Here is a 23,507-nt window from a genome sequence, read left to right on the forward strand (position 1 = left end):
TTTGATCGTGTCGATGTTCGTCTTGATATCAGAAAGTTTCATGTCAACGACAAACGGAGTGCCGAAGAATTCTTCTGTGGTTCTTCGATGGTTTCTGCGAAATCTTGCAAAAGCGCCCACGTGAACGTCATACTCGGCCCGCAGCGTGGATAATTTACCATCTACGGTGTCGACGTATTTTTTTCTTGCTGCATCTTCGTAGGATGTTGGATCTCTTAAAACTACTATTTTATTTCCGTTCATGCTGAGTTCACCCGTCATTGTGTCACCGGTATTTTTCACGCAATTAGCAACGCTTCTTGCAATTTCATCTCTAATTGTTGTAAACGATATACTTGAATCTTTGATTCTACCACCGTCAGTAAACACAGGAATATTATCTGTAACTGCACCAAGTACTCGTCGAACTATATCATTCCATCTGATATTGCTCGTTTTTAGTTTACCATATCGATCTTGAAAAATAACGACCTCATCTGGGTCAACTCCAGCCAGGCTCATGATATCAGCGAGTTCATCTTTAGTCGCATACTTCGACGGATCAACATCGCCGGATTTTCTCTTAACGCGGAAAGATCTTCTTCCGTAAATATCAACCATTATATAAGATCCTTCGGATCCAAGATCTATTTAAAACGCTTTACGCGCAACGAATCGGTTGCTTGTATAATCATGCAGAACTTTATTTGGCGGTTTGGATGATTTTGATATAGCGTCGAGTACATTAATTACCTCAAGGCCGCATATTGGCGGATCTGTCATTGTTTGTGTGGGTAGCGTTGAATACCAAACTTTACAACCAGAGGTTCTTGCGTGAAGTGGTGCAACATACTTGATAAATTCAGCAGGTGGAGCTAACCCGTACGAATCAAAATAAACGATTCCACGTGGATCAACCGCGTATGATACCCAATGAGTACCAGGTCCGGAACGTTCGTCGAGATTAATAATACCTGTTTCGAGTTTATTCGGTTGTTTTGGTAATTGATCTCGCATAAAAACACCTCTAAAGGCTTTTATTTTTAATCGTTTAGCAGCATCAAGTAAATCAAAATTTGATGCTGAAACATCTAACGTGGGAGCCTCAGACCGCTTCCCCAGCGAGATCCCGGTAATCTTAGACCGCGTCCCTTTTTTTGTACCCATTTCCTGTTGCTTTCTTTAGAGCCATTCCAGCAGCTGTTCCAACAGCACCTAACGCGGCTGCTTTTGCTACGGCTGGAGCGGCAGCAGCTATTAACGCTGGAATAACCGCGAGAAGTGGAAATATACCACCCGTTTTAACCATGTCTTTGATGGCGCTCGGAGAAAGACGTAACTGAACTCCAGTTTTTGATTCTAGGGCTTTATTGAAATGTTTAATCTGATTATTTGTCAACGATAATTTGTTTGGACCACCACCCATCTGATCTCGTTTTAGTGATATTTTAGTTCCGCATTTGCTGGTGGTTTTTGATTGAAGCTTTTTGACCTGACCGGGAGTCAGAGTAACATTAACATGACTATACGACATTTTTATATAAATAATATTTTTCTGAATAATTAAAGATTTTCCACTGGTGCATCAACGACTCTCATTCGACCACTACCACCTTCAAGTAACATGGCTTTATCGCTGAGTATGACCGCGATTGCTCTATAATTAGCACCACCTGTATTCAATGTTGCTTTAAGATGTATATCAACGACAGATTGTTTTGATAGATCAAGATGTTCCAGTGAAAAATAATAAATCGGATACAAAGTTCTGAAATCATATTGTGATATTTGCAAACCGGTATCAACATTTTGATCACGTCCCATGAATGACATTAAACGATGATATGCACGTCCTATACGATTCTGCTCATAATTTAGTTGTATATTTTCTGTTGGTTCTTCTTGTCCGTTTATCCGTAAAGAAATATCTGTGATACCTAGTTTATCAAATATCATATGAGAGTGAACTTGTGAGCCTAATCGATTAGTTTCCTGAAACGCAACAAAAATATGTCGCGGTGCAGAAACACCCTGTTGTGATGCTATATGCCATGTAAACTGACCGTTAACGTTAGTTTGCATACTATCTGTGCTTGTTGTTAACCATGACAACAAGGATTTACCACCAGTGTCCATGAAAGAAATTAATTTTTGATCTACTGCGATCGTTGGAGTCATTACCGGCATCCATAGTGAAAGTTTAGACAATATTACTTTACCAGTATCACCAACAGGTCTCCACAGAGCATCGTTATCATCACCTTTTCGCACAAGAACAACCGTGTGTCTAGCTCCAAAAATAACTTTTCTAAAATTTCTACAAAATCCAAAAATATGCGATAGTGGAATTGCACATGAAAATCTTATATTGTCTCCTAGTAACATATTTTTACGTGCTGCAAATCCCAAGTTGAAATTTTCGCTAGAACCATGAACCACTGGCCACACATCAGCATCAGCGTTATTGGCAAAATTTCTTGGTCGTCTTATATTATACGGATCGCTTTCAGGGTGATTGGAGTTATCTTTCACAAACATCATTGTAGGACCTGCTGATCTTGTATAATCATCAGAATATCTTGCTAATCCTATTATTGTTGTAGCAACGTCTACATCTTTCTGAATCGATTCAATATTTGTTTCATTGATCATATAAGTGGCGCTATCAAACAACGCCATAATCCCATTGTTGACAAAACCAAGTTTTACTGCACCTCCGTAATTAGTATCATCCGTTTTTATAATTGTACCTTCTACCTCAAGAAAAGCCTCAGCGGGTAAAAAGTATCTACTTGTATCATGAACTTGTAGTTCAATTCTTCCACGTTGATCTGGTATTCGTGCCTCATAAGAATAAAACTGATAATCAAGTACCGATTCATCTTTAAGGACAGGTGCCTCCATATCAAATGCTTCATCGGATTCACGTTTAAACATTTTATTATAATTATTTTCGTCTAACACGAAAACCGGGTTTGGAAACTCCACTTCCTGATATCCTGCTTGAAATATTATTTTCTGATTCACTTAGTCTTTGATCTGCTATCAAATTTGATGTTATGTTTCTTTCTGCCTCTTTAGATAATTCCGCTAGTTTTTGATTTGCAGCCTGATTTATTATTTTACTTACGTCTGCGGGCATAATTTCAGTACTTGCCAGTTTCACTGGTGGTTGTTGTTTTCGTCGCAATAATCGTGCTAGTCTTTCTTTGATTGTCGAAAACGCCTTACCAGCAACATTGACAATTGCTTCAGGAGCTTTTTCACGAACAATATCGATATCTTTCATCGATATTTGTTTTGCAATAGGTGCTGCTTTTGGAGCTATCCTTGTGAATAATCCCTGAATAGCATCACCAAGTCCATCTCCGTAAGTAGCTCTGTAGATTGGTAATCGTGAGTTTACCGCTCTGACCTGTACGGGTTTACGATGATTATTATGTATGATCATCTTTTTTAATTTACCATTTATTTAACAACTAGTCATCAACAAGTTCATCGATAAGTTCTCGGTAAACTCCGATATCCATGATACCACCTTGAAATAATCGCCGACAAATATCAGATGCTTCATTCATTATTTCTGGTGAATTATTTCCGGTACGTTTTCCTCCTATGAAAACTTCTAACCGTGACACATCATTAATGATATTATCAGGACAAACAAAATTATTTCCCAGACCACTTCCCGTTGCTCCTTCTTCTGCTGTTTTCTTAAATAGTCTTAAGGGTGATCTTTCCTCTGCTGATTTTCCAGGTAGCTCTTTAGACCTTGTAAGTTCCTTCTTCAACCTTTGCTGCGGCGAAGAAGATTGTTGTTGTTCTGTTTGTTGCAGAGGTGAAGGAAGTTGATACTGGGAGAATTGTTCCAGTTCCTCTCTATAAAGTCTTCCCACTGCTTTATAAAGAGCCCTGTATTCCGAATCATTACTTTCAAACCGTCTTTTGTTTGCATGTATGCGATATATCCATTTAACAATATTATCATATTTTGCCTTTTTATGAGGAGGGTTTAAAAAACCAGATTTGTTAGTTATTACATTGTATATTTTTTCGGGTAATTTTTCTCTTTCAGTATTTCTAATTTCTTCAACAACCCCTTCTTTGAAATTTGCAATTATTTTTATATTTTCTTTTACTGGCCAGGGTTCAGGTGTATGTTCTTTCTTCACGCCGGTGAATTCAGTACGAAGTTTCCCAATACTTTCAAGTATTTCCTCACCAACAGGTGGAGGTTGAGCCGCAGCTATTTCCCTGGCTATGCCAGGTGGAAGATCTCGTAAAATCTTCTTTGTTTGTTTAGTTCTTCTTGCTATTTTTTCGGTTTGTTCTGCTGTTTGTTTTGATACCGGAATAAGATCTTCTTTGATGACAGTTGCAACTTGTTCAGTAGCTGCAGTGACGGGTTTAAACAGTTTTTTAGTTTCTTCTTCGTACTCAACTTGTGCTTCTTGCTGCGCTTGTAGATTTTTTCTAAATGAGTCTCTGACAGGAAAATTTTTTTTAATTGCTTCTAATCGTTCTCGTGCTATTCTTGCAGTATGAGATTCTGGATGTACCATTACTTTTAATATAACAATTTTTTAATTAATAGCAGCAGAGAGGGTCCTGTCTACAATTCAGCTTGGGACAAAACAATAATCGTAGACGTGGTATTGACCTCTATGGAGGGTCACTATTTTTTTTTTGTCTAAACACAAGGGTGACCATTCCCTTAAGTGGTCTGTTCACCCTCTCTGCTGCTAATGATGTAGATGTTTTAGCTTGTAATATACAACACTAAACCTCACTATGTCCAAGCGCGTGCAAATGTTGTGGTGGGTGGGTCCTCGAATTGCCACAATGAATAAGAATGAATTTTTTTTAATGCATCTAAATAAAGCACAGTAATTGCGTAAGCTGCATGAAATAATTCTCGGTTTCAGCAGCACACAAAATAATAAATGAAAGTAGATAATTTAGACCAGAAAATTGGATGATGAGATTTTTACGATGCATACCTTTGCTGCATTTGTCCATGGCGACAGATAAATGAGATGAACGTGCATTCACCATAAGGGATAATGCAAAAAATGACCAGAAGCACTCAAAAGACAAATATCTGTGTAGTATGATCTCTCTCACGATCTCACCAGAACGTGCTGAAATAATAACTTGATCACACAGACGACGAAAATTACACACCTGTTTTCCTCTTTCAAACATGACGCCATGAAGTTAGATCTTGAGTTTTAAGTCCATTGTGTACAGATTTACCCAGCAGGCTGTAATGTTGATCTTGCTAATGTTGACAAAGACTACACTCACCAGATGCACGTATATAATAACGGGGGTTTGAAATGCTTTACAAAGGAACATTCCTGCCTCGCTTTCATGAGGAATACTCAAAGTTATTATGTTTTTAATTGGTTAGCAAAAAATCACTTACGTTTTATGGAAAGGAAACAAAGTTAATATAAGGTACAAATATTCAACATGGACTGGTAATTACTGAGAGCTTTGTTATTCCTAATATAGCTGGCTGTGTGGCTGTTACTGCACCTTTAAGACAACATTTTCTCTACCACGATATCATGGCTAGGAAATGGGAGTAGCGTGTGTTTCTCGGGAGACCGAGGCCACCGACTTGGGGATTCAATTCAAATTTTAAAAAAATTATGTTTCTTTTTCAATGTTCTTTCTCTAGGCAAGTAACCGGAAAATCATGTAAACAATGCCTTCGCGTAGATAACGTTAAAAAGACTTTCTTGTTATCGTTTTATGCAGCACAATAAATGATACGCTTATCGCCGGCACAGCAAAGGATAAGAAAAATGCTATTTTATGCAGTGAAAGCTATAATAATGGTGAGTTATGTTTCAACTCAAGAACTGACACTTTCGTGGCTGAAGAACCGATTTCATAGCCGTTTGATTGACATTGTTTCAAAATATCCCAGTTCATTCAATATACACTGGCCTAATATATGATTCCTTTCCGTCTTAAAAATGGCAGAACGTCTCGGCACTTTTAACAACACTGAGAAACAGAAGTACACAAAATATCTCATCTTTAAGGAGACGATATTCCGAATATAAAACTAGCTCTCGAGAAAGATGATATCAATATTTCAATACTTAGATCACAATCAGCAGCCATGTGAATATTATACATACTATTCCTCTTTTAAAGTCTCGTTGATACCGATCGATTGCACTTGTTTGTGTTCAAATTGTAGTTTTTATTGTCTTAGAGATCGTTACAATGATAGAGTGAGGGGGTCATTGCCGTGTCGGAAGATATTAGACGAGGCAAGATGAACGTTTAAACAGAAGGATCAACTTGCATCGACTGTGTAATGAAAATGCGTTGGCTAAGATAAGAAAAGGTTTAAAAATTACAAAAATGTATTGCAATATTAATACCTTATTCAATGTTTACTTAAAACGAATATCATTATTTCTGAACATTTGTTATTTACAAGCTACAGAGTAAGTGTACTGGTAATGTTTCAGATGGTTCAACTTGTGAGATACAAGACTAGATTTCATTATATCCAAATGTGTGCATATTATCAGGTGCATGGGTCCACATGTGGCACAAAACGAATAAGAATTAAGTGCTTGAATGCATCTAAAACATCATAGAGATTAAGCAGACTGCATGAAATAATTCAGTGTGTCAGCAGTGCACAAGAGTGATTAAAAGTTGGTACGAGTCTGTGGTCTTAAAATAAACAACAAATAAGAGTGAAAGACAACAAGCATTGTACAAGGTAACAAATATAATTTACTTCCATAGAATACAAAGTGGAAATGACTTACGGTATTGCCAATTAAATTCCATAATAATCCAAAAATTACAGACAAAAGTACTAGAAATTTAATGTCCTGAATAAAATTCAGTAAAGTCCAGAAAAAATCTCTAAACTGAAGTCGAAGACGTGTCTGTGGTAGCTATTGAAGTGTTGATGTATTAACAGTCTTTTGTTGAATTACAGAAATTTAATTAATTCAGGTTTGAATTCAGTAGAAATTCAGTGAATGTCTCTATCCAAGAATTTTATTAGAGCACTTTTGTATTTCCAGAGAAAATAATCACCGGAATTAAATAATATGAACTAAAAAGATTTTAGCCGAAAACTCCCGGCCACAATATATAATACAACTTAAAAGTGCTAGATATTAAAGCCCGAATGACCAAGTCATCACAATCAGAATATTATCTAGCTCTCTACTTGACCCCAGGTCATAATTATCATTTTCTAAACAAACATTACCTAATGGAAAATTATCGTCTATAATGATCCTTATGTTTACAAAATCAAAACCAAACCTGTATTTTTCACTTAGAAAAGTAAAAATCCCTGATCCAATTCAACATATTTACTTCTTCTATTAATAAAGATCCTGATATTAAGCCCCAAAGCACAAACAATAATTGAGCTTGTATTAGTTGTTGACATAAAATGAAATAAAAAAAAATATAAAGGTCAATCAATTCAAGCAATAATGTACTCAATTTTTTTACTTGGTCTAGTCCAGCAGACGCTGTTACATTACAATAGCATGTAATACAATTATTTTAAGGCTAAGAAATATAATATAAACGTGCGTTTACTATATTGGATAATTGAAAAAGAAACTCTCGAAAGATTATTCTATTTGAAATAGTTTCATGACGTGATATCTAAATCTTGCGCATGAGTTGATTCACATGTGTCCGAATCAGGGTGTAATGCTCCTCGCATTGTTTACTAATTATGTTCATTTCTTGAAACTCTTTATGCGTGACTTTCAAAATACGGAAATATTAGTGAAACGCATGACTACGTATAAAAGAGCTGAGTTTTCAGATTCTGTATATTTTGAAATCCTACGCAGGGTTTCAAGCAAATACTCTAGGTTAAATGTACTCTATTTTGTTCCAGAATAAATCAGGTTTAAGACAAAGTATATTTAATGGAGGCATATGCGAAACAGACGAGCTTATTATTTGTACCTTTCTTATGCCCTTAGTATTGGATTGGTCTTGTTTACCTCACGTACAAAAGATCACTGGTTATGTCATTAGAAAGCAATGGAGCCAACTGTTTATCAAGGACACAGAGGCAGCCGACCAGTGGATTTAGTTGGATTTTAAGGGAAAAAAACCTAGTAAGGACGGGCGTACAATGAAGATACATTAAATCTGAAGTCAGTATGTTATCACATGATAAATATATTTAGCAACTTGATTTCGACTCCGCGGCTTTTCATATATAGGAAAACATAATGTTACTGATATCTGTGTCACCTTTTGATAGGCTGACCTGAGTTATTGTATAACCACATGTACAGCACATGTAGAATTCTCATTGATAAATCAAATTTGATTGCCATGGTCATGTCAACAACCAGTTTGGTCAAATACGCCACGCATTTAGTTTAATGGAGGTCGTGATAACATTGCATGATCCTAGGAGATCATTTATTCTGTATAGGTATTTATACACGCCCTATTTATTGATTGGCTCAATAATTTGAAAAGGCCAGTCCAAGACTGTTGAATGTTCTCAAAATAATATGATTTAAATGTTCAGGAGCGTTTTTAGTAATTCAGACTTTGTTGATTTGATGCGTTTATAAGTACAATTATATTATATTACAAGCACCACTTATATTATTCTTCAGCCAATGCTAGATTTATAAGAGAGAGAGAGAGAGAGAGAGAGAGAGAGAGAGAGAGAGAGAGAGAGAGAGAGGAAATTCTATATACATAATTGCTCGATAGAATAGCAGAGAGGAAAATGCTATTTCCGAATAGACATTACCTTGATGATCATGAGACTGTATTCAAAACTTGAACATTCAAATAATTCTGTTGGATTATGGGAAACCTTCAAGGATTTCAGTGGAATTATAATTTCAAGGTGTGAGGTTTGTTATGGTTGGGGTGGGTTGTTCCCAATATTTTATTTAAACTATTATAGAAGTCCCACCCAGGCTCGATTTTGTTTGGAAGTTAAGTAAGTGAAAGATAGATGGAAAGTTCCAATCCCCCAGTCAGCTATGCTAAAGGTTAGATGGTTAAATATAAAAAGAGTGAAACTCAATGAATAACTATTCAATAACAATTCATTAATCAAATGATTCAAATGTCCAATTAAACTCTTTACGCTCGACCCTTTAATAGCATATTGCACCACTTGATTAGCAGTGTGAGATCAATTTCCACCTGTCCTTGTATTCTACGCATCTGTGGTGTTTTTCTCTCTCCTATTTCTCCCAATTCTTTCTCCTCTTCCTCCTCGACTTTCTTCAAATTCCTTAAGCTCCTCCTCGACTTTTCTATACTCCTCCTCCACTTTCTCCTCTAGACTCCTTTTCATCCTCCTCCACATTCTCTCCACCGAATAGACTTCTGTCGACTTCGACTGTTCGGCTAGCCTCAATTCCGCCTTTACCTCTTGGAGACTCGGGACTCAATTGAACCGGAAGTTTCCTGTCCGCTAAAAGGCTTCCTTCTCGAAGCGTTGTCTTTCCTTAGAATCTACCTTTAAGTTTTGCCGCTAAATTACGAGTGACTTTCTCGGAGTAACCCTATTGCTCAGCAATCGTTCTAGGCGAAAATACTTTTTTTCTTAGAGTTCTGAAAGTTATAATTCGGCCTGCATTGTAATCACATCCTCTATCTAATTCCGATTGGATATACTGTGAAGCGATCCGATCAAACTTAGCGAGCAATGTCCTTCCTGCTGTTTGTCAACGTGGGGACGGATGAGAGCACGCCCCGCTCACCCAGAGGGCTTCCCTCTGATCTTAGGACTAAGCTGTAACACATAGGTGTGAAGTGGTATGATCTGTCGCCTGCGCCGATTCAAGATTCCGGTCTACGGCCAGTCAGGTAACCTTGCGTAGGAGTTTATCACTAGCCCGCGGCAATGTTTTGAGATCAAACACAAAGCCGTGGTAGTATTCAAGACAAGTAGCTTATAGCTTGCCTATGCATGACTTTATTGGTGGGGCATAGCAAGCTTGAAACAAGGGATTACCTTGAAGTAAAAACGTTTGGATTTAGAACTGAAATTCTTCAGTAGCGGTATCACGTTAACAAAAAAAAAAAAACAAAAAAAAAAAACAAAAAAAAACAAAACATCAGAACCTTCACTCTGGAAACATATGGATAGTTTAGGTTAATGCGAGATCGACATTACAATATGTTTTTCGACTCCATACACATTAATATATTTTCAACTATATCACGTTGTTGGTGTTTATATTTTAGGGATAAAGCCTCAAAGCGTAATAAGATTAATTATAGCTCGTCTTGGAATCTGAATTCCATTTGAATGTTTTCATTATTTGAATTTATCGAATATTTTAGAGATTTTAATATTTTCGAGACGTTGATGTTCGTGCGATTGTTTTTTGGAATTTGAATTTTGATAATTGAAATTTTAGTAGTCTTAGGTATTTTGATGTCATAGCTTTAAAATTAAACGAGAAACCAACACGCTTTCATCATGATACCTGAATTGTATTGCTGATCCTACGCAGGAGAAATTAGTTTTTAAGAAAGGACGAGTTAATTGATCGTGCCAGACATTATGATCTAGCCGAGGAGATAGATTATTTGATGAGGCAGGAAATCAAGCATAGATCTTGCTAAATTATTTTGTGAACCAAAATGTTTTCGATAAAGTGATTATGGTTTGATAAAGAAACCTCCGTCTGGTACAGGCAAAACAATCAAGGGAAACAGACTTAAAGGACTTCCGTAGAGTAGAGATAAAGGTGGAAAAGGAGAAAGACACCTAAAAGCAAGGCAGAGATAGAGTTAGGTAAAGCAAGAACATCCAAATACAAATACAGAAGGAACTAATGCAAATGCAGTAAAGAAAGAAGGAGGAAAGAAAGGCTATGTAACAAGAGGAGAGATATAGGGAAATGCAAGAGAAATAGAGACACATACAGCTAGAAAAGAGAGGGAAAATCGAGATAGGGAATTTATATTAAGGAAATGGAACTGAGCAGTAAAGTTCACTCTCATGAAAATGCAGATTCATATTTTGGTCGTGCCAAACATAACAGACAGTCCCTCATCAACTCCCTTAAAGAGAAAAGGAAGTACCAAAATAGGCTTACATTTTTGAGAAAATTGCTGCGAATTTAGAATGGCCGAAAGATTATTTGACTTCGTTATTGCAAAGTGTCTTTACTGGTAAAGCTAGTGATGTCTACACTTCACTCTCTTCCGAAGAAACTGTTGATTATAATGATGAGTATGTCTTGAAGGCTTAGAAGATGGTACCTGAGACCTATCGTCAAAACGTTAGAAATTGTTGAACGGAAACAATACAGATTCATCTTGAATTTGCATGGAAGAAAGAAAGTTTATATGTTTTTAAGAGGTCTAGGCATGGTAATATATTGAAAGAAATACAATTATGGGGGCTTGCGTACCCCAGTGTCATTTTGTTATGGAGATTTACGAACCATTTATGTCTGTATCACTAGTTGTTGGTTTAATATCGCTTGCTGGTGATTAAATATCAATATTATTTGTTGGTGATTTAAATAAGGTTAAATAAGATATTAGGAAACATAGGAGCTTCTCGGAGTTTATTAAATACTTTGTTCTTTTCGATGAAGCCTTCTATTAGAGAAAGTGCTCTTAAACAGTAAGTAGAACGTGTATATGTTAATGTTTCTCTCCATTGTGTTTGTGTCTCATCAGACTTAAGTTTTGATTGGTAATTAATAAAAGAGCTCAAACCTCTTTGCCCAGTGGGTCTGTATGTTCATTTGTAACTAGGTGATGACCTAGCTGGAGATAAGATTTTGGTTAATACATTTGTAACTGACATCCTTGTTTGGATCAAAGACTTGATCATATTCAATTAGAACTACCTGGTTTATATAAAGTTTGCCCAGTTACTATAACAATGGCAAAGCATGCTCTTAAGAATGATATTATTGAACAGGATGTTATTCATTTAGCGGACGTACTTTTGGGTCCGGATTTTAATGAGGTCACGTTTGCTCTCAGTTTATATCAATCAGAAATTATTGATCAAAGTGTTACTCTTTTGGCTATATTTAGTCTTAGTTATAATCAGGGTGACAGTGGACAATCACTAGTTGTCTTACAGGAAGAAGATCAAGAGATTTCCTCTTTTGTTCAGAGGGCAATTAGTGAAACTGGAGGAGAAAGTTATTTCCTCTTGAAGAACGGGGTTCTTGTCAGGAAACAGAGGCTACCTGAGGTGCCGCTGGAGACGACTGATCAGTAAGCTATCAAATTGATGCTCGTAGATTGTGTCGACAGGATATTCTTAGTTTAAGCCATAAATCGTCCTTAATTAGCCGTTGAGTCGGTATAATAAGACTTATCGCAAGATCGTAAATCATTTTTATTAGCAAAAATGTATAATTGATGTTTCTAAATTGTGTCGATCTTGTAATACTTGTCAAATGTTAGGAAAACCAAATCAGAATATACCAAAGATCATCTGTTACCAATTTCGGCGTTTGACGAACAAGTTTGTGCAATTATGGTTGATAGTGTGTGACATTTTCTGTAGACCAATTTATGCAAACAAGACTCTCTGTGGAATATTTGTACGTCCACAAGCTTTCTGGAACCTATTTCTTTAAATAATATTGAAACTTTTACCATAGAAGAAGCATTCTTATATATTTGTCTTTTCTTTTACGTTTACACAATTAGGCCTTCAGAGAGATGCAAAGAGACAAATAGACGAATGTGTTCAGTTGGAGTTATTTTCTGTTAAGGAATCTCTTCGAGATTTTTTTCAGAGCAAGTATTTGTTTTGATTCCTATAAAAGTAAGAAGAAAGTGAGTGACATAAAATACAGTATTCATAGTCCTTGGTGGCAAGATAGAAATGCTAATATTTTAGGAGTATGTTGACTGAGATAGCCATATAAATTATTCAATTAAGTTGGTAGTACTTGTCGCAAACACACACAACATTTGACCTAAGATGAAAAAACGGAAAGTGGTGACTTTGAAGTGAACAGTTTTCGCATTGCTGAAAGCTTTCGCATCTGTTACTACAATGGATGAATGCAATTAATCAACTGCTGAAAGCGAATGAACACTTATTTCCAGATATTGCAACACGAACAAATAAGATCTTCCAAGACGCTGCAATTGTAAATTGAACGCTTGTAAAGGAGCATTCTTGTATAATGAATCCTCTCAAACAAAAATAGCTGAAGAATGAAGTTCAGTATTTGCTGGGTACTTACATAAACGAACCATTTAAACGTGAATGGAATTCATCATGCATTCTAGTGCCGAAACCAGATAAGACTTTCAGAATGTGTAATGTTTACAGACAAGTCAACATTATCACTAAGTCAGATTCGTTTTTAAATTTCTAGAATCAATCACTGTACTGACAGGATTGGAAGTGCCCAATTCCTCACCAAGTATGACTTTTTAAAATGATTCTTGCAAATGTCACTTAACCGAGAGAGCGAAAAAAATGTTAAGTATTCGTTACTCCAGACTGACTTTCCCAATATGAAATCTCATAGCTTAAAAAGGGAATAATAATCGGCTTTGCTGTTTATGACAATTGCGCTACTGTCAGATCCTACTGAATCATTATTTGCCAACATATTGAATTGCAAAATGTAAACCTCTAATTGTCCGATTTTGAGCCTCGATTGTATCGTAAAAATTGATATCATAAAGAATATGTTTCAACATGTGTCTAGCATGTGATATAGATAATTTACAAAGATCAATGATTATCGGTGAGATAGTATATAAACTCACCACGTATTACACACCTTTGGGATTATTTGGGCTTTACAACTGTAGACAGCAACATGAGCATGAAATCGTTCACTTCATATAGGAAGAAAGGCTTGAAGTCGATACTTCGTTATAAATCTGGATCAAATGAATTCATATATTTTCATAACTACGCTTAGTAAACATTCGTTGAACTTATATGTATTATACAAATATCGACTGGGACAATTGAAATACAAGTGTTTCAAGTTAAAAAAGAGATCATCTGGTTTATGGAACTATGGGAAAGAAATGAAGACAAAAGACAAATACCTTCTTCCCAGATCTTTTCAAATAAAGGAAAAGAAGATTCTTTATGAATATTATTCATCTATGTGTTTCCTGTGCAAGTGGCTAGTGAAGTAAGCCTTTAGAATTTAATAGAATATGTAAAGAACATATTGCATCAACAAAACAAGCAGAAAGTATTCGTCTACAACATCAGTACTTACAGGGAGAATTTCTTCAGACAGAGCACATGTCTCTCCGTAAAAGCAAGGAAATCAAGAAGTTAGACACATACAAGCCGGACTGAAAACGTTAACCACCAGAAGAAACAAATACAACCCCAGCTACCCACATCCTCTAGAAAACAAATAAAACCAGAGGTGAAGATTCACGGTCAGAGTTCTAATGTGGCTTCAATGAATACCAATGACCCATATGAGTTCGACATAAATAAAGTTTTAAGGCATATTGAGGTGTCACTTTTGTATGGTACGAAGTTAAACTAGACAAGATAAAGTTCAGACACAAAGACAAAATTATGTTCATTAATTAATAAACATACTCTGGTGAAATATCCTCCTTTAATGCAATGGAATCTTATAAAAAGTTATATGTATCAAGAAAACAAATAGAGAGAATTTGTCTCCAACATCAGCGTTAAGAATCATTGCGTATTTAGATAGAAGCATATCTTTGCAAAAAATAAGATCATTGAGGACCATCGCCAATATATACAATTACAATGCCTAAGGACATAGGACGGTTTATGTGTTTTAACTTGTAATACACATCACACATCATCCAACATCTAAATATGTGTACAATGAAAGGTGCAAGAGTCTCCTCCTGGTCAAAAAGAGGAAACATTAAATGTTTGAATGAATCTTAATAAATAAGATTAATAACGCAAACTGTACTAACTGTTCGCTATGTCAGCAGCGCACAAAAGAGACGCTGTAAGTAGGTTCGATTTATAGATTTGCTACACGTGTCCATGACGACCGATTGATAAACTCAACATATTTTCACCATAGGCGATAATACAAATGAGCACAGAAACTCAAAAGATCAATGTATTTGAAGTAGGAGTATGTTATTATGCCTGAAACCATCTCGCAAAAACGTAGATTTTGCGCGTGAGTTGTTTACACATAAAACATCCCAATAGCGTGTAATGTTGATTACGCTGTTTACTAATCAGCTTCATCGCTTGAAACTGTTCATGCGTGACTTTGAAGACAGGGAAAATTTAAATAAATGTATGACTTCGTTTACGTGATCAATGCGTATAATAAACTGGATGTTCAGATTTTATCTACTTTGAGATCATGAGCAGTGATTCAAGTAAAGTTTAACGCGCTCTGAAATTTTGTCTCCAGAATGACTCAAGTTTACTACCATAGTAAGTACATGCGAAATGGACTTGTTTATCTTTTGTCCTTTTCTTATGCTTTCAGTAGTTGATTGGTTCGTTATTCATCACTTTTAACAGGTCATGCGTATGCTAAGGGAGATAATTGTTTTCAAGGACATAGACGCAGACGACTGGAGTAATTAATTGGATTTGAGGGGAAACAAAAACTTTTAAGAAAGGGCGCTGAATGAAGATACATTAATTATGAAGTCAGCATGTTTTTGTATTTGGCAACTTGATTTCGATACTGTGGCGGTTTTATGGATAGGCAAACGAATATTTTTGAATTCACTAATATGTTATTGTCCTGTACCATTTTTCCATATGCATTTGATGACAAAACTCGGTTATTTCAATAGCCTAATTTACAATTTATACTTCGTTCATCCCAGCATTTATTGTGGGTTTCTACTGAACTGTCAAGATGGATTAAGCAATATTGTGACTTATAGGTTCGGGTAGCAAATCCAGTGTTTCGCTGAAAACTACGTCGCCATTGCATATTCCGCAATCTCAGCATCGTCAAAATGAGACAAGATTTAATTATTGAAATGGGAGCTAAATGTGTGCCAATTAAACACAGTGATTGCGCTAACGTAATGCCAATTCGGTGTGTTAGTAGCACTAAAACAACCGGTGTACGTACATAATTTAGAACAGAAAATTGCATGGCTATATCTTTGCGATTTATGCATGTGCTACATGTATCCATGACGACAGATAAATAAGATAAACGTGCGTTCACCCTATTGGACAATACAAAGTGAGGCAAAAACAATGAAATATTATTTTATTCTGAAACAGGCGTATGCTTCGATGTCTCAGGAGCTCGTTGAAAAAGTGCATAAGTCATAAATATGTCACAGAGACAAAGAAACGCATATTTTCTCCTATGAATTAGTACACTTAATTTTGATCTTGAGTTTGCATACAAATATCCCAAGCAGGATGTAATGTTGATCTTGATAATGTTGACAAAGACCATGCTCGCCTGATGAACGCATATAATAACGTGGATTTCAAATGTTTATAGCATAGATAAGCAACATGAACTGGTAATTGCTGAGATGCTTTGTTATGTCTAAAATAATTGGTTGGTTGGCTGTTATTGCAGATTTATGACATCAACGTTTCTACGGTGATATCATGGCTGAGAAATGGTAGCTAAGTTTGTTTTCTATGGACACTATGACCGACGGCTTGGGGATTCAGTTCAGATATAAAAAGGTTCTTTGCATGACAATTGTTGTCACTAGATATTCAAATAGAAGATCATTCAAATCATAACTTAGTAGAGAGGACGTTAGAATAGACTTTCTTTCGACCGATTTATAAGGAAATAACAATACGCATTGAAAGCGGCTCATCAAAGTATAAGAAAAGTCTCTAGTTTGTGACTTCTATTACTGGTTTTAGGACCATAACGAAGTTCCATAAGTATCAGTGGTGTGAAGGTCGCATTTTTACTAAGTAAGACACTTTCGAAACAATGTCTACAAGTTTGAACGATCTGCAATTTCCACATTCGAGTGCATCTGATGCACGCTAGTACATAGTTACTATCTCATTCTCATTCATAACATCTGGTAACTTTTCCTGCCTAACGAAGACATAATGTAATACACATTAGATGCTTTATATTTTCTCACAAATCATGTTACATCACAATCCAGGTTATGCTTTCATGTTTAAATTGAAACATACATGGTCGATGGTACAATTGTTTCCTATATTATTCAACCTATTCTGTCCAAATAAACCTTGATGGTTTTATTAATTACTCGGATCATATTTTTAAAACAATTGTTCAAGTAGTCTGTGAGATCGGTACTCATCCAGAATATAATGTGTAAAATTAACGTAGTAAAACAATTTGACGCTGATGTTACGTGTCTAATATTACCAAATTAATTGATGCTAGGCAAGATAATGCATATAACACACACGAACTCTCTAGCTTGAAATGACATATGTATGTCTGGTCCTTGTTTACTTTAAATACATTCGTTTCTTACGGACTAGAAAACAAACTTTACCCGAATGTTTTAGAATGGGTGACTGTTGACAATTCAAAAGAAACGTAAATACGACCTCTCTATGATCAATAAGTGATCGTATTTTCCGGAAATATTTTGCTTTCATAATAAAGGAAGATACTATAATTTCTCAGCGGGTTGCAATAAAGGAAAACTAAAATTAATTTAGGGTACATTTCAAGCTGGTGAGGACTGTTCCTCTGGAGATGTATGGTATAGAACGTTAATTAATACTCCCACAACTTTTACAAGGAAGAATAATGTTGTCTTGTTTCTGACAACTGAGGTACTTTGAAACTCTAATGAGTCCATATTTTCCAACGTAAATGACTTACAAACTTTATTTGTCCGATCTTGACCCTGGATGGTATTGTAATTATGGATGGCAAAAGAAAGTGTGTGCCTATATGACATGAGAGTGATATAAGTAGATTAGAAAGATCTGTGGTTATATTGAACGTATTCCAACAGGTTCTAATGACATGACTTATTACATATCTTTTGTATTAAAAGATCTGTAAAACTGCACAAAGCCACATGAGCATAAAATCATTCACGGCTTCTAGAAAGAACGACTTCAAGTCTTTGCAACACTATAGCTAAGGGCCAAACGAATTCTGATTTTTCAATAATTATGTTACGTTCCAATGTGTTGACCTTATATGTAGTTTACGAATATCAACCAGTAAAATAAGATAAATGTGTTTCAACTGAAAAGATAGATCATTGGAGCTGTGCAAATATGGGGCAGGAATGACAAGAGAAAAACGTTCCTTTATTGATCTTTCAATTCAATGCATGTCGGATGCTTTATTTATATATTAAGAATCAAAGAGAAGTACACACAATACCTCTTTTTTAAGAAAAATATGCTAAGGAATGAAAAAAACTCTCTCTAGAAATACGCTATATGTATTTCAACAGATAGGTCTATATTCAACAGGTTTGCGAAATTGTGTATGATATTCCGCTGCTCCAATCTCTTTTATGAAGACCGAACGTGCATCTTGTTGTCCCGTTTCTATTTGTAAAGACTAATATCACTACTGTGTAGATTAGATAAATTTCCAACAGAATATTCTGATTGTATTGAATGTCTAATGAAAATGCAATAAAAGGCTTTAGAATTCAAATAAAGTTAACTAATGTTATAATCTTATTCTTGTTTTGAAAGGAAAATGAAATCAGAATTTGTTACATTTTATTATTAGCGAAGTAGTGTGTAACCTTACCGGTAAGGTTTCAAGTGTTTTATCTTGTAAGATACCACACTAAATTTCATTATATCCAAATGTATTCACACTATCAGGACTAAGAGTCCTCTAGAGGCCAAAATAAGGAAGAATTCAATACTTGAATGCATCTAAATAAAGCACAGCGATAACGCAAACTGAATGAATAATTCGCTATGTCAGTAGCACACAAATAGACATTGAAAGTGCATAATGTGGACCAGATATTTGCACGATTATACCTTTTCGTTGTATGAATGCTTTTCATGTGTCCATGTCGACATATAAATAAGATAATTGTGCGTTGATCGTGAGTTTACAAAATATATCTAGCAGGGTGTAATATTTATCTCGCAGCTTGCTAATAAGTTCCATTTCTTGAAACACTTTACGCGTGATTGTCACGGAATTGTGTATGAGTTATATCAGTATGTATATATTGTCAAAAATGTACTCGGGTTTCGTTGCCGCGTACAGCGTCACCCGAGGATGGTATATTTTTTCGGCTCTAGTTATTTCCAAAATACTGAGCGAAACGCAGACCATGCTGCACGTGCGAATTGCCCGCAGAGGGAAAACCTAAGTACCTAGCTGTGCATATCTGTCACAGCTAGTGTACATATAGAGCAGATTCTCTATAACCAAATTACATTACGACGAGTCTTGTGAAAAAGCTTACCTCTTTACGGGAGCAAATCTCCAGCTGTAGAGGTAATGGCATTTAAGTATTCTTTATTACTATTCGTTTTATATGACAGAATTGTTTCATACTTTAGATGTTTTAGATTTTATTCTAAATTCTACAGAGAGTCAATACCTAGGTTATACAACGCCATATTAGAAATACTATAGTCTGGTTCGAGTTAGCTATTTGTTGTAACTGAACAGGCAAATTGAAATTTAATTATACGCTGCATGTATTGAACGATTAATGTAATGGGTAACGAATTCATGTGAGCGCATGCGCATCATATATCAATGCAGAAATACTTAACCGTGTCATATGTACTACGCGGTTTAGTTCTTATAATTTTAGCTGCCTTATACATGCTGCCATGCCTTATACATGCTGCCATGCCTTATAATGGTTTGATGTGGAGTCAGAGAACTCTATGTGGTTTCGTATGACGTATGCGCTGTGTTATAGTGACGTTGGATCGGAAGAGTGTATTGGTTTTCTCGATGCGAGGGACCAGGGCTTCGCGACGATCGGGTCTGTGATTGATGTGAGGATTCTTGAGGGATCCTTCAACATACTGAGAGGAGCGGACCGTGCGTGGGTGCTTCTCTGGCCATTGACTAGAGTGAGAAGAACGGGAGTTACATCTTGGACGTCAAATGGGCGCCACGATATTTATATATATTGTGTTCCACATTGTTATTTTCACTATTGCTATCTGAGCATATTTTCATTCATTCCTATTGCAATATCGTTATATGAACGATCGATAGGTTCATAATTTCATTCATTCCTTTTTCAATATCGTTTTATGAACGATACATTCATAATTACACGCTTTTCAATATCGTTATATGAACGATACATTCAAATTTACATGCATTTCAATATCGTTGTATGAATGATACATTCAAGATTGTTTATATTGGGGTGTAGATCATATACTTTTATTTTGTTGATCGGTGATAGTACTTAATTCACGTTTGTTTGAAATTCCATTTGTTAAATTCATGTTGAGTTTTTTATCGTTGAGTTAATTGTTGTTGATAGTTCCATGTTAGGAACCTTATAATTCTCCATATCTTTTTGTTTATAATGGTGTCAGATTTGTTAATATTTAAATTGCGTTTATAAATAAACATCTTGTAAACGCAGTTGCTTTTGGTGTCTTCCCTAATCCACTCCCAACCCGGCTTCATCTTGTGACAGTGATTTTGACAATAACGAAAAGATTAAATAAATGTGTGACATCATTTATGTGATCAAGTGTATAATAAATGGATGTTCATAATCTATATAATTTCCAATCCGAGAGATTGTTTCAAGGACGTATCGTAAGTTTAATTGGCTCTGATATTTGGTTTCCATGATGGCCCAAGTTTGTGATAAAGTATATTTATGATTCGGTGGAAATATGAGCTAACCGTTTTTCAAGGACACAGAGGCAGATGACACGGGAATTTAATTGGCTTTTAAAGAAAGAAATATAATAAGGAAGGGAGCACAATAAGGATTAAGTCTCATGTACAGCTTGATTTCGAATCTGACGTTTTCTATATGCGTCTTATTTACACGTAATGTTATGCACAACATGAGATAGGATTTTGATGAAACAATGGCAAAGGCACAACTATAGATCATGCTAGACAGTGAAAAGATTTTGTTGTGTAGTACAACATCTTACAGTTTCATCTCGTGAAACTTAAATGGAATGACATCACAACCGAATACAAATGATGAAAGACAAATAAATAGGTACGACTACATTAATAACATGTTTATCTATACTATTTCTTCATATATATTTAGTCACCCAAATCTGACTTTAATTTAGTCTAATGTAACATATGTAAGTCATTGTTAACAGCATTTCTCGGATGTTGTTCTTGACATGAAACAATAAATTCTGCGATCCTGTACTCCGGGGTTGAGTCCTAAAGGGTCAGTGCTAGTATTTTGCTCAAAACCGTATGACAGTTTTGCATATGCATCACTTGTAACAAGTATCGGCCGATAGAAAATTGAGAGTATTTGGATCTACACGGTCCCTTTAGTAGTTTACGATTTATAACTGAGAAAAAATATCATCACGACATTCACCAACTGCAGGTGCTTTATCAATTTCCTTTTACACAAATTGTCTTTTAAGACAAATATCAAATTGGAAGTATAATATGAGGGGTACATTTTTAATCGTTTTTTGGGTACATATGCCTGCCGCTAACGTTTATACCCAGAGGCAATGGTACGATGACTTTAAATTATTACACATTAGATTGCTTTATATAAACCCCACTATTCATATGAGATCTCCATCTCTGTTTAACGTGTAAGTCGAAAATGTAACATATATGGCGCATGTTACATTGTTAGTTCTCTATTATTTGACTTATTCTTCCCACATAGAACTTGAAAGTGATAGTTGTTATTGTGATCCTTTCTATAAAATTGTTTAAGTATGCTATGAGATAATTACGCATTATATATATAATTGGTAGAACACACATACTAGGATTAATATGCCCATAGGAGTAAAAAGCAGATAAAATATGTTATGAATTTAAGAGGTTGAAGCAGACTGACAAAGATAATATTTTGTGAATCAAACAGAGGTGCTCAAAGATTTCCTCTTTTGGAAGAAGATACTCCAACAACAAAACACGCGCTCGAGAAACACGATATTAATTTTTCAATAGGTGCATCATAGAGATAGAGGAATAGAGAGGTATCATTCTTGTCTTGATAGAAGTAAGACGAAGCAAGACATATTTCAAACAGTTTCAATGTTTCAAAAATGTCGACATGTAAAATACTACACTGACTTTCATTATATCCAAATGTATGCACATAAAAAAGGTACACGAGTCCTCGAGTGCCCAACATGAGGAAGAATAATCTAAATAAAGCACAGCTATTATGCAAACTGAATGAAATAAATCGCTATGTCAGTAGCACACAAAGAGACATTGAATGTGCATAATGTAGTCCAGAAGTTTGCATGATTAGACCTTTCCTCTTTTGGAAGAAGATACTCCAACAACAAAACACGCGCTTGAGAAACTCGATATTAATTTTTCAATAGGTGCATCATAGAGATAGAGGAATAGAGAGGTATCATTCTTGTCTTGATAGAAGTAAGACGAAGCAAGACATATTTCAAACAGTTTCAATGTTTCAAAAATGTCGACATGTAAAATACTACACTACCTTTCATTATATCCAAATGTATGCACATTATAAGGTACACGAGTCCTCGAGTGCCCAACATGAGGAAGAATGATCTAAATAAAGCACAGCTATTATGCAAACTGAATGAAATAAATCGCTATGTCAGTAGCACACAAAGAGACATTGAATGTGCATAATGTAGTCCAGACGTTTGCATGATTAGACCTTTCCTCTTTTGGAAGAAGATACTCCAACAACAAAACACGCGCTTGAGAAACTCGATATTAATTTTTCAATAGGTGCATCATAGAGATAGAGGAATAGAGAGGTATCATTCTTGTCTTGATAGAAGTAAGACGAAGCAAGACATATTTCAAACAGTTTCAATGTTTCAAAAATGTCGACATGTATAATACTACACTACCTTTCATTATATCCAAATGTATGCGCATTATAAGGTACACGAGTCCTCGAGTGCCCAACATGAGGAAGAATGATCTAAATAAAGCACAGCTATTATGCAAACTGAATGAAATAAATCGCTATGTCAGTAGCACACAAAGAGACATTGAATGTGCATAATGTAGTCCAGAAGTTTGCATGATTAGACCTTTCCTCTTTTGGAAGAAGATACTCCAACAACAAAACTCGCGCTCGAGAAGCACGATATTAATTTTTCAATAGGTATATCTTAGAGATGGAAGAATAGTGAGGTATCATTGCTGTCTTGATAGAAGTTAGACAAAGCAAGACATATTTCAAACTGAGGGATCAAATTACAGTCTGACTGCACCGGTAATGTTTCAAATCTTTGAACTTGCAAGATACCACACTGAATTTTATTGTATCCAAATGTATGCACATTGTAAGGAACACGAGTCCTTGCATGGCCAAAATGAGGAAGAATGCAATGCTTGAATGTATCTAAAGAAAGCACAGCGATTACGCAAACTGAATGAAATAAATCGTTATGTCAGTAGTAC

The sequence above is a fragment of the Sinohyriopsis cumingii genome, chromosome 8, assembly GCF_028554795.1.
Source record: "Sinohyriopsis cumingii isolate HCF-2022 chromosome 8, ASM2855479v2, whole genome shotgun sequence".
Classification (NCBI taxonomy): domain Eukaryota; kingdom Metazoa; phylum Mollusca; class Bivalvia; order Unionida; family Unionidae; genus Sinohyriopsis; species Sinohyriopsis cumingii.